The sequence below is a fragment of the Sinocyclocheilus grahami genome, unplaced genomic scaffold (genome assembly GCF_001515645.1).
Source record: "Sinocyclocheilus grahami isolate Dianchi unplaced genomic scaffold, SAMN03320097.WGS_v1.1 scaffold74.1, whole genome shotgun sequence".
Lineage (NCBI taxonomy): Eukaryota > Metazoa > Chordata > Actinopteri > Cypriniformes > Cyprinidae > Sinocyclocheilus > Sinocyclocheilus grahami.
The window spans coordinates 934,362-950,644 of NW_015505253.1; the positions used below are offsets into that span (position 1 = coordinate 934,362).

At 36.5% G+C, this 16,283-nt stretch overlaps 1 pseudogene; it reads left to right on the top strand.

Annotated features, from left to right (window-relative positions):
* LOC107585776 (stromal interaction molecule 1-like) overlaps positions 1-16,283 on the top strand; it is a 53,340-nt pseudogene that overhangs the window by 17,731 nt on the left and 19,326 nt on the right.

Genomic DNA, 16,283 nt, shown 5'->3' on the forward strand with positions numbered 1-16,283 from the left:
ACCAAGTATTGAGTACATGTACAGTAAATGAACATACTTTCCAGAAGGCCAACAATTCACAAAAAATGTTTTTTTATTGGTCTTATGAAGTATTCTAATTTGTTGAGAGAGTGAATTGGTGGGTTTTTGTTAAATGTGAGCCAAAATCATCACAATTAAAAGAACCAAAGACTTAAACTACTTCAGTCTGTGTGCATTGAATTTATTTAATACACGAGTTTCACAATTTGAGTTGAATTACTGAAATAAAGGAACTTTTCCATGATATTCTAATTTATTGAGATGCACCTGTATATATAATAAACCATTGGTTTGTCATATCGGCCTTTTTCCTTCTATAGCCGATATTCCGATGGTTGTAAATTGAGGAAAAATCGGCCGATAAATATCGGTGGCCAATACATCGGTGCATCCCTAATTGACATAAGTTATCATAATGTAATTGTTGGTCATATAATTAATATCTGTATTCTGTACCAAATTACATATTTTTGCTCTGTTTGGGCCTCTGAATGAAATGTTTTTTTAAGTGTGAACCCAATATTATAATATATTTGTATATATTATATACGGTTCAATAAGCTGTTCCAAAAAAAACTTTTCATATGGATTAAGTTCGAATTAGTCCTATATAATGTTTTTCACTGAACCAGTATTGTTTCATTATACTGTAATCTGTTTTTCTCTTTCACCCACATTGAGTTAGCCTAGCAGCTACCAATGTAAATTAGCCCACTAGCTAACACTGAACAACACTAGCCCACTCAAAACCGCAACGAAAGACTCAAGTCCCGACAGGCTAGGCCTGTTCATTCTTTCGGCAATATGTTCCCTAGCAATAAACTCACTCGCCTTTTGTACCACCTCTCTTTTATGAATGATGTCCAAAATCTCTGCTGCTGCTTTGGAACCGGTGGCCGTTTGCCTGAGGAAAGCCGGTCGTGTTTGTTGGGTGTCGTTTTAGAAGCATCCGCAGGGCCTGCCCTTTCCTGGCATCCTTTCAGTCGAGTGATATGCTGTGTAGGCGTGCTGTCCTGCTGCTTCCAGCCTTCTCGAAGCAGCATCGAGGCAAATCCCACGGAATGGATGCCAGCTTCCTGGTATTCTTCTGAGAGTCGTTTTTCCAAAATCTCCAAATGACTGTTTGATGGCATAGAGTGGAGTTTACGATGGCAAAAATTAACCGTTAGAAACGGTTGCGCTACATTCAGGGTCGATTTCCACACTGCAGTCTTGCTCATCTTGCCCGACACTTGTCTTTGAGTGGGCATATTGAAGAATGTCTTGGCCTGTGTTTGAAAACCATGACTCGTTTTCTTTTTTAATGGCTTGGTGACATCGTTTCCAGTGAAATTGTGGATTTTAATTATTGCCGCTGTGGGGGAAAAGCCAAGCATCTTTACATGTTTCAATATGTCCGTCGTAAGCCATTTTGAATGCTGTTAAAACCAACACATTTTATTTCAAGAAAACGGGTGTGGTTGGTGTCTGTTTAAATATTTACATGTTTATGACAAATCTCCCACAGTGATTGCAATTTAACCACAGTTTGAAGCTCTCTACCGTCTTAAATATCCCATGAACTGCGCTCAAACCTTCTGTTGCGTTATGTTGTGTAATCATTTTTGCCATCTGCTGTGTCGGAGCAAACAGAGCCTTTGCTCTCTATATATTCAGAACACTCAACGGCATTAATAGACCCAGAATGTCTTAAAATATCACATTGTCTACATGTAAGATAGACCCTGTCCAATGACATGGGTTGGCTGTTCTCTAGAGTAAACCGTTTATTGTCATTGAATTATGTTCTGGTCATTTGCTCATGATGGTCAAACAAAATGTCATTATCAGTCCAGTAAGTTTTCAGTGTGGGCAGGACTATCCAGCTTGGAAACCAAGCGACCAACAAAATGTAGTATTGCTTGTCATAGCTGGGTTAAGATATAGGCTAAGTCCCTACATAGCTGTAAAAGCGTCTGTTATCCATTAGAAAAATATGTATTTATTTGCTGTTATTGGTTTTATTTTAATATTTCATAATATATATTATATATATATATTTTAATGATATCTATTACGACCAGCTCATAAGCGTGGAGGACCTGTGGAATGCCTGGAAGAGTTCGGAAGGTGAGCGCGACCGTTTCATAATGAGCCATTAGCACTAAAAGCTCTTTTCTCACATGCAGTGGGGAATATGTTGTACCTTTTCATGAGAAACCGCTCATCAGTTGACCTTTGCTAATGCGGACTCACATTCTTACAAGGTTTTTGCTGACTTTAAAACAGTTTTTTTCAGTTGACCGCACAATGTGCCTTGAACTCTACTGCTCGGTTAATTATTTTTAAAAATTCCCAAATTAATTTTGTGATACCACATGGTTTTGCCATGGCATGTATCATTAATAACAACATGTTTTTTTTTTTTATATATTACTTGGCCATGTTAATACAGTGGTAAAGGAACATGGAAAAATGATCAATGCCATAATATTTTAGTTTTAGAGTACTGTAAAATGTCAACAATGTTTATTATTTGTTAATAATAATAATATATATTTTTTATTGTACAGTGAAATATTACAACAGAAGTATTTTATTTGTATTTTTAGTAATAATAACAATGTCTATACTTTAATGTAACATAGTACAATCATAATGCTAATGCATGGTACTTTTTGTAGGGCATGTGTTAAGTGTTAACATGGGCCTCTTAGCAGCAGGAGTGTGAACGCTTAGGGAGCCACTTTTCAATGGTTTTCAACACCTCCTCCAAATCTAGATAAATTCCAGATCCACGGTGACGACCAGCTCATAAGCGTGGAGGACCTGTGGAATGCCTGGAAGAGTTCGGAAGGTGAGCGTGACCGTTTCATAATGAGCCATTAGCACTAAAAGCTATTTTCTCACATGCAGTGGGGAATATGTTGTACCTTTTCATGAGAAACCGCTCATCAGTTGACCTTTGCTAATGCGGACTCACATTCTTACAAGGTTTTTGCTGACTTTAAAACACAGTTTTTTTCAGTTGACCGCACAATGTGCCTTGAACTCTACTGCTCGGTTAATTATTTAAAAAAATTCCCAAATTAATTTTGTGATACCACATGGTTTTGCCATGGCATGTATCATTAATAACATGTTTTTTTTTTAAATATATTACTTGGCCATGTTAATACAGTGGTAAAGGAACATGGAAAAATGATCAATGCCATAATATTTTAGTTTTAGAGTACTGTAAAATGTCAACAATGTTTGTTATTTGTTAATAATAATAATATATATTTTTTATTGTACAGTGAAATATTACAACAGAAGTATTTTATTTGTATTTTTTAGTAATAATAACAATGTCTATACTTTAATGTAACATAGTACAATCATAATGCTAATGCATGGTACTTTTTGTAGGGCATGTGTTAAGTGTTAACATGGGCCTCTTAGCAGCAGGAGTGTGAACGCTTAGGGAGCCACTTTTCAATAGTTTTCAACACCTCCTCCAAATCTAGATAAATTCCAGACCTGCTCCAGAACACTCAACATGTGCTCCTGCTCATAAATGTACAGCTGTGAATGAGGCCTTGGTAAAACTAATGCTAAAAGGAATAAAAGTGTGCTGCTTGCTGCAGTGTATCTACTGCTGCACATTGCAGCAATTGTGGACCGGAATGTATCACAGGTTTGTGTCTGAATGAAAAAAAAAAAAGTTTAATTAGTAAGTAACCATATATTAGTGTAAAGTCAGGACATCACAATACATTTACCTATCAAGTTTCAAATGCAAGGAAAATACGATTCCCTTATCTTTTGTTGTTAAGCTAAGAGACCCAGAAGAACACTAGTTTGTGTGACCTCATGCTCAAATCATAAACGAAACTATGAAAAGTAACAGAAAATAATACTGGTTATTCAGCAACCAAATTGGCAGTTAGATCATTTATCTATATTATTTTTACCGTCTACATTGGAAGCTAGTAATATAGTGACAGCATCATTGATTATCCCATTATAACTGATGCTGTGATAATTTAGTGCAATAAAAGGTTGTCAGTCTTGGGTCAGTAAGAAGTGTTTTTAATGTTACAAAAGATTTTAATTTGTATTCTATTCATCAAAGACCCCTGAAAAAAGTATCTTGGTTTCCACAGAAATATTAAGCAGCACATCTGTTTGCAATATTGATAATAAGAAATGTTTCTTGAGCAGCAAATCAGCAAATTTGAATCATTTCTGAAGGATCATGTGACACTGAAGACTGGAGTAATGATGCTATAAATTCAGCTTTACCATCACAGAAATAAATTACATATTAAAATATATTAAATGTTATTTTAAATTGTAATAACATTGCATAATACTACTGTTTTTACTGCGTTTTTGATCAAATACATGCAGTCTAGAGACTTCTTTCAAAACATTTAAAATCTTACCAACCCTAAACTTTTGAACGGTAATGCAGGTTGTAATTTAACCTATGTATGTTAAATCTGTTAGTTATCATTTTTAAGAGTTGCACTTAGTGATGATATGTTGCTAATGAACCCGTTTTAAAAATATAGTTTGCCACATCCCTATGAATGAATGAAAAGTCACACTTGCTACTTGCACTTCCTTCATCTGAAAATGAAAAGTCAAGTCAAGCACATTGTATTATGGGATTGCATGATGCGTCATGCATGTGTTCTGGTTGTGCACATTGAAATACTGTATTCTTGGATCTTACTATAAACCCTCCACAATGTCTGTCTAGGGTTCAGGCATTCTCTCTCTGTTTCCTCTGGTCCTTGTTTTCTCTCTCTCTCTCTCTTTTTATTTCTCTCTCTGGTCTGCTTTATCCTGCATTGCAGCTCTTCCTCAAAGCACAGCTGAAGAGCCAAGGCTATGAAAGCCGATCTGTCCCAGCGCGCGCACACACACACACACACACTGAGCAGAGTTTGTGCCAGGGTCAGGCGAGAGAGAGAGAGATATACTCTTACAGTGTTTTCTTTGAGAGCTGGCAATGTCTGCCTTTTTTCAAATGTGGTGTGACAGTGAATATGTCTATTATTTATGCCAGTGTAATATTTGTACTCCATTAAAATGTGATGTCTATGCTGGATGGTTTTTATGCCAGCTGTCACTCTGCTCTGAATGCTTTATTTTTGGTGTCTTTTCCCTTTTCATTGAAATATCATGGGCAGCTTTGATCGCTTAGTGTGTTATTGCCATTGACAGCTGATTAATTGCAATGAAACTTGGCCTTTGGCAAACTACTTTTTGTGTTTTTTGCGAATTTTCTCATGTTTCATTGCCAGAATGTGACCCGGCAGATAACCCTAGCAATGTCCCAAAAAGTCATGTGACGTGGGTAAACAAATATGTAAACAAAAATAATATTTGATCTTTTTAGTAAGTTTTATTTTGATGTTTCTTATTTTCTACATTAGATTTTGTTTTTATGTATTATTAGTTTTTATTTTAATTTTTTTAAAATTAATTGTATTAATTATTAGCTTTTATTACCTCACAAATCCCCTGTAGTTTTCTCATAAACCCCATTTTAAGTAAGTTTGTTCTAAGATATATATAGTTTGACATGAAAGATTTGACTTCTACCCAAGATCTCACCAGGCTCGTATTGTACAGTCGTACAAACAGCAATTGAAAGGCAAACAGAAAAAGCACACAGTATGATTAGGATCATTTATCAATTGATTAAGAGCGATAAATCCAGCATGAAAGAGAAGCTTCTTCAGAATCAGATATTGACTTTCACGCTCTATTCCCTGCAGACCTCTGATGTAACGATTTGTTTTTAAAAACCGTCACGATTCTTACTAAATTAAAAACTCCATTAGGATACTAATTTTAAGTCATAGCCACCCACTTTTGGTCACACATTATATTACACAGCATTTATCAGCTTGTTTTGATAAATGAGTTCTGATACGTGATGATGCTCATGAATTTGGCCTAATTCTAGCTTTGTGTTTCTCTTCCTCAGTGTACAACTGGACAGTGGATAAGGTTGTGGAGTGGCTTATTGATTATGTCGAGCTGTCACAATATGAAGAAGCCTTCCGGAAGTTGAATTTCAATGGTACATCCATGCCCCGGTGAGTAAACGACCAATTAACGGGTAGAGTGGTCCTTTAAAGCTGTAATTCTAAAAGTATAATTTTTATAATATTGTACATAATAAAAAAAACGAATTTTATATTATTTTAATAGTGCATTATATGTGTTTATAATTGTGTATACGCACATACATGCACACTACTGTTAAAAAGTCTTTAATGCAAACCAAGGCTGCATTTTGATCAAATATACAGTAATAATGTGAAATAATAGTGTGAGATAACATCATCTATTTTACTATTTTTCAAATGTAATTTATTCCTGTGATGATAAAGCTGAATTTTTAACATCATTACTCTGGTCTTCAGTGTCACATTATCCTTCAGAAATCATTTTAATAAGCTGGCTATTATTATCAGTTTTGAAAACCATTGTGCTGCTAAAAAAATATATATATATATATGTATATGTATGTATATGTGTGTGTGTGTGTATATATATATATATATATATATGTGTATATGGATAGTTCATATGCAAAAATGTAAACTAAACTCCGTTTTTAACGATTCACAAAATTTTTTTTTTTAATTGTGCTTTCCAATTAATCTGTCAAACTGCAGTTGGGTTATTTAGACTAGGTTAAAAAATAACAAAAAAAATAGCTAACTAACACAATAAAACACAAAAACATAACATAATAAACATGATTTTTGAAAATTTGTAAAAACTGAGTTTTTGCAAATAAACTTCATATATGCATATGTGTGTGTATGTTATCGGCTTTAAGATATCGGCCAAATTTTCTTATCAGGCCGATACCGATAACAGAAAAAAATTGCATTTATCGGCCGATACCGATATGGTGGCCGATATATCATGCATCCCTAATATGTATATGTATACGTGTATGTGTGTGTGTGTGTGTGTGATTATTTATATGGTCAAATGAATGGAAGATTCAGAATAGCATTTGAAATAGAAATATTTGAACATTGCTAATGTCTTTGCTGTCACTTGTTGTACAGTTTAATGTATCCTTGCTTAATAAAAGTATTAATTTCTCAAAAAATTACTGACCCTTAAATTTTGAATGGTGTTGTGTAAGTAAATATAACATTTATAAAACAAATTTAATGCCAGTTTAATATGCCCAGACATCTGGAATTCATGCTATGCCATTTGTACATTGGTTTCTTTTTCCCAAAAATGGGTCATCTCTGTGCCATTTGGTGATAACTAGTAGTGAAAAAATTAAACACCGCAGCTTTAAAGAAAAGAGCAGGATGTGTTAAATATGTTTGAGATCGTGCTCTTAACTTCTGACATGCTGGTTAAATGAGTTTGGTCCGAGTGTGATGAGAAACACTTGACACTTGTCCTAACTGAGCATTTATTCTATTTTCGGTAAGACAGGAATTACTTGGCACTCAAAACTCGACCGCTGTGAGCATCATTCATGGATTTAAAACCTATTTATTATGGTCAAATGTTTTGTCTTTAGCTCTGAAACTCATTTTTCTTTTTGACCTAATAAGTCTGGCCTCTTATTCAGAATGCGTCTGCTCCACTTCTGTATTTATTAATAATTTTTTTTTATTTTCTAGATTGGCGGTAAAGAACGTTACTTTGACACAGACCGTCCTGAAGATTCTGGACCGGAGTCACTTTCAGAAACTACAGCTCAAGGCTCTGGATACCGTTCTGTTTGGAGCTCCTATGAGTGAGTGAGATTTTCCTCTGGTAGACCGTCATAAATCGAACCAAAGCCATAAATCGCAAACTTTCAACTAACTTAAATCTGTTGTATATCTGTCATATATATTTCTAGAAATGTTTTTAGCAATCTGTACCTTGTGTCTGCTTAGTTGTGATTGTTTCACTGTGTAATCTGTCTTTATCTTTAAACATGTTCAAACGTGAGCCAGCAGCAGATGATTGATAGCCCACTAAAACTTGCAAATAAGCTCAGAGGAACCTGCTTATCTAGAGCAATTGCTGATGTACATCAGAGGGGCGGTAGAAAAGCAAACATGGTGTTTCTTCTGATTTAGAATTGGTATCTGAGAAACAATTTTTTCAATTCTCCTTACAATTTTTCTAAACTCTTAAAGCACCAACACACATATAACACACAATTGGCAAAACGGTTAATTTCATGGTCAAAATCACACATTGTAAACTAAACTCCAGCACTAATTTTCAAAATACAATGGGGCCTTTTCGCACCGTGGGAACCTTTTCATAGTACCAGAATTTAATTTTGGAACTACCCACTTTTTGGCGTTTTTCGCACCGCCGGAACTGGGTGCGATTTTTAGTACCGGACTGCCTTTTTCGAGAACCAAATTAGCTCCTACTCCAGAGCAGGGTCTAACCAGCACAACTGGTACTACCCGTGACGTAAGTAGACCTCGATTGGCCAAACACGTACGAAAACGCCCTCACCCGCCATGATTTCAAACGCTGTGTAAACATACTGTAAACATTGTGTCAACTTATTTCACAAGTATGGAGAACAGCGATAGATGGACGGACGCTGAAGAGCAGGCACTTGTAGCAAATGTAGCACTGCCAGTTGTCGTTGGAGATTCTTAGTCCTCCTTTCCGTTCTTTCAGTCGCTTTACGTATACGTCAACTTTCCATGTCGATTATTGTGAAACCCGCAAGACAACAAAAACACAGCTCCACGCAAAAATGACATTGCTGTTGACCAGCTTACATCACTTCTTAGTACACACTGTCGGTGCGAATGCAACCCTTTAAATGGTACTGGGAAATAGTTTGCGCAAAATCATCCCAGTACTTTAGTACTGTACATTTAGTTCTGGAACTAAAGTGGTGCGAAAGGCCCTAATAATACACTAACACAATACCAAAACACTGCAAACATGTCTCAAAATCAAATACTTATTCCAAAACACTAACACATGTTATCTTCCAGCAGGAACATTTACTCAAAGCACAATGTCATAAAAACACTAACATCTGATGGAATTACAAACACTGCATTATTTTATTTTACTGTATGTCAGATCTGCCCTTATACAATACTATATTGTATTGATCATAGATTGTGTTTTGCAGTTTATTTGAAGCCTCTCTACATTTTTGTTTTGTTGGGTTTGGTAAATGCATGCATTTTCTTTTGCTACAGAAATTCAATACGAAAAATGAATGAGTAGCTTTATCGAATGTACGGTTTATGAAAAAAAAAAAAAAAAAAAAGACCGAGACAGAATTACTGAATTAAAGGCTTTATTTGCAACAGGACACTACTGCAATATAACACAAATATGCAATACAGTTGGCATTTACTATGCAAAAATATACAAACCGAAAAAGCCACAGAAGAATAAAAAATAATAATAATAAAGTCATCAAATCTTCATGGTATTCTGCATTCGGCCACATGTTCTCATCACACCTGATATCTTCTTCTCTGGCAAGGTGTCTTTTGGTATGCCTTATCCACCCCTGGCTCAGCTGTGATGTCTTGGCATGCAGCATCCATTGCATCCAGGAGGGTCATTTGGTCAAAAACCTTCCGTCTCCAGGCTGAGACAAACTCCTCAATGAGGTTGAGGAAAGTGGAGTAAGGGGCAAGGAAAATGGACATCATTCTTGGATGGGTGTCAAACAAGTCTGTGACTGCACGGGAATAGTGTAATGCCACATTGTTCCATGTGATCACATATATATTGGCAAGTGGCTTCCCACCCGTCCCCTTTCTACCTCTGGCACCAGTCTTTGGTGCAGATCTTCTAAAATCTCATTTATGCAGGAGTGCACTTTTCCACACAAGATCAGCCCAAAGAGGTCGTCTTTTACTGTATACCGTATGGTCATGCGATTGAAAGAACCTCAACACCTGAGTCTGTTTCCTAGATGGGATTCAGTTGTAATTTATATATTTGCATAACTTCAATCAGTTTCTCATTAATGAGTAAAAACAGGATATATTTGTGTTTCAATTCACAATATGAACAGCTGTTCACTTTGACTTTAGCCTATAAGTTAGGTTTTAGAACATGATGTTATCTGTTCTGACATGCAGTGTGAAAGCATTTGTAAAATTGGCAGTCCAAAAATCCATTGTTTTGGTCTTGCTTGAGCTTGTGTGTAAAAGAAGTTCAAGCATTTTAAATGTGTGTTAACTGCATGCCTTTTGTGTCAAAGCAACAAGAAATGCATTAATTGTATTACCTATACAGACGGATGTTGAGTTTAGGAAAATTTTAAAAAATATTGAAAAAGTTGTCATAGCGATTGTTAAAAAAAAAAAAACTGTTAAACAGTTGTGCTGCTTAATATTTTTATGGAAACTTACATTTTTGTCAGGATTCTTTGGTAATTTAGAACGTTCAAAAGAACATTTATTTTAAATATATCATTACAATGTCTTAACTGAAACTTTTGGTCAATTTAATAGCTGAATAAAACTATTAATTTCTATGAAAACAATATATTTGAACAATAGTGTATTATAGAGACCATAAACAGGCTTAACAATAGCATTTTTAAGCTACTTCTAGACAGAAAGACCAGACGACCCCATTGCCATATTTCGCCATATCGTTCAATGCAATTTCTTCCATTTATTTTTTATTTTCTTTTAATGTTCTTTGAGACCAATTAGCCAGCATGCACAGGTCTAGCGAGGCTCGTAGTCATCTGCTGTAGGCCGATGGGGAAGGCTTGAGGGGTTGGATAAGGGAGGGTGTAGACGATCACTCTGTATTCTGAGCACACGTCTTTGGCGCACTAAAACGGATGCGGCCCGTCGTGTCTAACCCTCCAGAATGCTGCTGTACTGGTTCGGCAGGTTTACAGGTATTTGTAAAAGAGAGACCGTTTTTGATCCATTCCCTTTCTTTTGTTTCATCGACGCCTTTTGTCTTTGCACAAATGCTTGTTCCCAGGAGCACATTCTTACACAGTCTGTTGCATACCAGGGAGTGTTATCTTAAGAATCTGTCTCGACCTGGAAACGGAATCAGTCTGTGCCAGCGTGCGCTCTTTCTGTTTTCTGACCATCCATCAGCTTGGATTGCAGGTCACAGATTGTACAGTAACCCTGCGATGGGATTTGATTTACGCCACACCCCAGAATACACCGGGGCTGACATAACCATGTGCTTCACATGCCTTTTGTTATGAGCAGGAACAAAGTTGTTTTAGTTCTAGAATGAGAGTGTTTGACATTTTATGGACGTGATTTAGCACAACGCTAAATGTCTTGTTCAGAATGCTGTTCCAGATCTGGCCAAAGCATTAATTTTTATTAGCTAGGTGACATGCATTCCCTTCTGTTATTGGCATTGTTTATAAATATTTATTTTGAATTTATAGCTCCTTGACAGCGAATTGGCCCAAAAAAGCTGGGTCATCCTGTCAGAGATGTTGTGCACAGAGTGCCGGTGTTCTGTTTTTTATGTTATGTATACATTTCCTCGTTGTATAAAAAGAGCTACCTTGTGCTTTTAAAATTATAGTTTTACACAACACTTCACAACAACACTCACAGTGTGAAGCTATGAAATTCAGAAAATAATAAATATGGATGCATGATAAATTGTTACTTTATTGGCTGATAATAGTTTTTCAATTAAAATTTAGATTTTTTATTTTTTTTATTTTAAACTTGGATTAATCTAACACTCAAAGTAAATCTTTAAAACACTAATATCATCACTGTTAAGTGTTATCTGTAGCAGATTGCATTTTTTTTCATACTGTACATTATATTTTGATGCTTAATTTCACTTATAGCATTTTAACTGACTGAGTTTTATTATTATTTAGAAAAAAACTGTACATTTTAATATTGGGCATTTGTCAGCAACAATATGAAAATAAGAATTTTGATGATAAATGTTTCTTGAGCAACAAATTAGCATATTCAAATTTCTGAAGGATCATGTGACACTGGAGACTGGAATAATGATGCTGAAAATTCAGCTTTGCATCACAGTAAAAAATTACATTTGAAAATGTATTCAAATAGAAAACCTTTTACCAACCCCAAACCTTTGAACACTACTGTATATTTTCAGCAGATGAATTTCAATTGATTGTTGCATCATATCTCACTTTTTTTTTTTCATTGTCTCATGCTGACCTCTGTCCTTCTATTAGAGCGATGATGGAAAATTGCCACGTTTTTGTTGTAAGAAACTTAACTATAAAACTAAAATCTTACAAAATTCTACCCTTCAAATCCAGCAACCTTAATATTAGGCATTTGCATTTGACATTCCCTATTGTGGTTCCTATTAGAAAAACATCTGCTGTCAGCCATCATTGAGACTGTTTATGATCGTCACAGAGGTATTAACAGGGAGTCATAGACCGAGGGGGTCTGTATGTGGCAGATCTCATTGTGTAAGTTGACTCTGAAGAGGTCCGGCTTCAGGAAACCAGGGAGATGGTGCAGCCTGCATGTGATGGCTTAACACCGCCCTACCGATCTCTAGATACCAATTCCAGCTGCCCGGTACCTCAGGACAATGCTATCATCAGAAACACGACTCGCATATCCCTCGTTTTTGTTGAAATGCTGACACAGTTGGCAGGTTTTAAAAGCCTACGCCTCAACGTTTAACAACAACATTTGAATAATTTGTCTCCAGAGAGTGTCCCATCACAGCCTTCTGCTTTAGAGAATTTTTTTTCATGTTAGCGCCATGGTGCAGCTGTTAGTGCAGATGTTCCAGACACATTGAGCTGTCGTTCTCATGTGGGTCATGCAGGTTTAAGTTCGGCCTTCCTTTGGATTTCCTGTTACTCTACACTACCATTCAAAAGTGTGGAAGAATTAAGATTTTTTAAAATGTTTTTAAAAGTAATCCCTTAAAGCTTTTTTTAAGCAAAAATGTAATTGATTCCTGTTATTTTAATATATTTTGAAATGTAATGCAGAGCAGAATTTCCAGTAGCCATTGCACCAGACTTCAGTGTCACATGATCCTTCAGAAATTATTCTAATATGCTGATTTGCTGTTCAGTATTATCAGTTGTATATTGATTCGGAATGATTTCTGAAGACTGGAGTAATGGGGCTGCTGAAAATTTAGCTTTGCATTACAGAAATAAATTACCTTTTAAAAATATATTACAATAGAAAATAGTTATTTTAAATTGTAATTATTTTACAATATTACTGATTTTACTGTATTTTTGATTAAATAATTGCAGCCTTGGTGAGTCGTCTTTCAAAAATCGTAAAAACCTTCGGCTGGTAGTGTATATCCTTATAGTCAAAGGCAAAACTTCTGCAAAAAGTGATTTTAGTGTGTTAGATTTTGGTTATCAAAGCTATCAAGCTAATGCAGACCAACTATTTTTCGTGTGAGACAACCGGTCGTGCTCCCTAGAGGATGAGGAGTTGAGAAGAGTGTTATTTTCCATCTCTCAACGCAGACATTTATATGTAATCATGGTTATGTACAGATGGAGTAAGAAATTGAGTCATCCAGGGTCAGGGCTGTGTGCTGTCCCCGGGGCTATTGTTAGGTTAACTGTCTTGCTCAATGGCACAGCAGTGGCAAGTATTGCAGTAATCGCAGAAGCTAAATGTCAGCTTGCCCTTTAAACAAGCTGCAGTGGCCGTTTGTATGTAGGCATTTTTTTTCTCCATTTGAGACGTATTGTGGAGGCTTATCAAGGCCGCGGCAGTTGAGTCAGGCATTGCAGCAGTTTCCTGTGTAGGTGTGTTGATGCAATTCACACCAGACAAACCTCTTCCATATTACCACATTCGCGAATCCCTGTCCAGTCACTCCGAGTCAGAAATGAGGCGTAATGCAAGCTGCCACTTTTGCATGGCAATTTACAATTCAGTTTGATTGGAATTGCATGTTGTGCAGTAGACTTTTACATTTGCGGAAGGATGTTGTGGGTGGGTGGCATTGCTTTCCAGTCGCTTTAGTGTGCCGCTGTGAGGTTACTAGGTCATTCTGGGTTGTTGCGGTGGTATTGGTAGGATGCTTAGATGATTACATTACCAGTCAAAGTCAAAAGAATACGCAAGTTTAAAATTATACACATTCTGTTTTCATATTTTCATATTTGTATTTACTTGAGAGCAGTATATAGTATTTTTACCACTACTACTACTAATATTTTATGTAATACATTATGCATGCATACACTAAGAGTCAAACCTTTGAACTATTTAAGATTTTTTTTACGTTTCTGAAAGAAATCACCAAGGCTATTACAATTTAAACTGTTTTATATTAGATTTGTATACATAATTAGGGATGATCCGATCAGGATTTTTGCAGCCGATACGGAGTACCGATTTCTTGTCATGGTGATCGGCCGATACCGATGCCGAGGTGGGTGAGAGGCCTACAGTGCTCTGGTCGCCCCGGAGGGAGGTGATTAACCCCGGATACTTTGAATCATCTCAGCTTTTAACTCGAGGACAAAAATAAAATGAATGCCTCAGCCAGTTATGTCATACATGAACGCAGGTCCTTGTGGGCTGTCATTTCCCAAAAAGTACATTTAATTTGCTGTAGGCTTGTTTTAGGAACATTTGGAGATAAAACGAAATGTCAGCTTGCCCTTTAAACAAGCTGCAGTGGCCGTTTGTATGTAGGCATTTTTTTTCTCCATTTGAGACGTATTGTGGAGGCTTATCAAGGCCGCGGCAGTTGAGTCAGGCATTGCAGCAGTTTCCTGTGTAGGTGTGTTGATGCAATTCACACCAGACAAACCTCTTCCATATTACCACATTCGCGAATCCCTGTCCAGTCACTCCGAGTCAGAAATGAGGCGTAATGCAAGCTGCCACTTTTGCATGGCAATTTACAATTCAGTTTGATTGGAATTGCATGTTGTGCAGTAGACTTTTACATTTGCGGAAGGATGTTGTGGGTGGGTGGCATTGCTTTCCAGTCGCTTTAGTGTGCCGCTGTGAGGTTACTAGGTCATTCTGGGTTGTTGCGGTGGTATTGGTAGGATGCTTAGATGATTACATTACCAGTCAAAGTCAAAAGAATACGCAAGTTTAAAATTATACACATTCTGTTTTCATATTTTCATATTTGTATTTACTTGAGAGCAGTATATAGTATTTTTACCACTACTACTACTAATATTTTATGTAATACATTATGCATGCATACACTAAGAGTCAAACCTTTGAACTATTTAAGATTTTTTTTACGTTTCTGAAAGAAATCACCAAGGCTATTACAATTTAAACTGTTTTATATTAGATTTGTATACATAATTAGGGATGATCCGATCAGGATTTTTGCAGCCGATACGGAGTACCGATTTCTTGTCATGGTGATCGGCCGATACCGATGCCGATTCTGATGCTTCAAGCTTTATATAGACTGTTTCATCGGGCGAACGCGCCTGGCCCGAAATTAACTTTCGGTCTGTGTTTGTTTATAAGTCTGGCTATGGTGCCGGCTACAAACACCGTTAAAGCTAAGGTGATGAGCAGACTGAAGTTGGGCTCAGGTGGTTGTGCTGTGGGATGTGTGTTCCCATACATTTATTTATTTGTGGCGCTCGCCACAATATCAAAACTGTCCGATTTTCCAAAAGGCTTCGTTGAACATGAGCACGTAGGCTACTGCACGTTTAAAAATCAAAACGAGGTGCAGGTGTTTTTATATCACTGCGTTTCTGAAGGAAGACTATCTTTAGAAAATTGTCGATGTCATTTTAATTTCATCTTGCATGTTATATGCCTGATAAAGCAGCGTTTGTGAGCTCAGTCAGCGCTGCATTGTGTACAGCCATTACTGGGGAAACCTCTGTTTCTCCCGCTTTAAAGCACCTCCTGCTGGCAGAGAATGAATTTGCATGTTGTTCAGTAAGTCCGTCTGATTTACACAGCAAACATATTTTGCTTTTCTTATATCCATGGGCACTGCGTATAATCTGCGGGTCGGGAAATAAAAAATGCATTCTTATTATTTGCGGGAGGATAAAATAAATCATAAATGATGCAAATATTAACAATTATTTTTTTTTCGCTATTTACATGGCAGAATGTAATTTTTCATTTTTAAAAATGTTTGTGTGCTGCCCTGTGTGTGTAATAAGCAAAGTGTACGTGCGTTGTGCACCCGCCTATAGGTGCATATTAATAACGCGCTCTTTAAATAACAAAGAAAAAATATGGCGCCAGACTTTAGACCAGGTTTGAGTTGATCTATGGCGCAGTCTATTTTCAGTTCCTCAAAATAGCAAC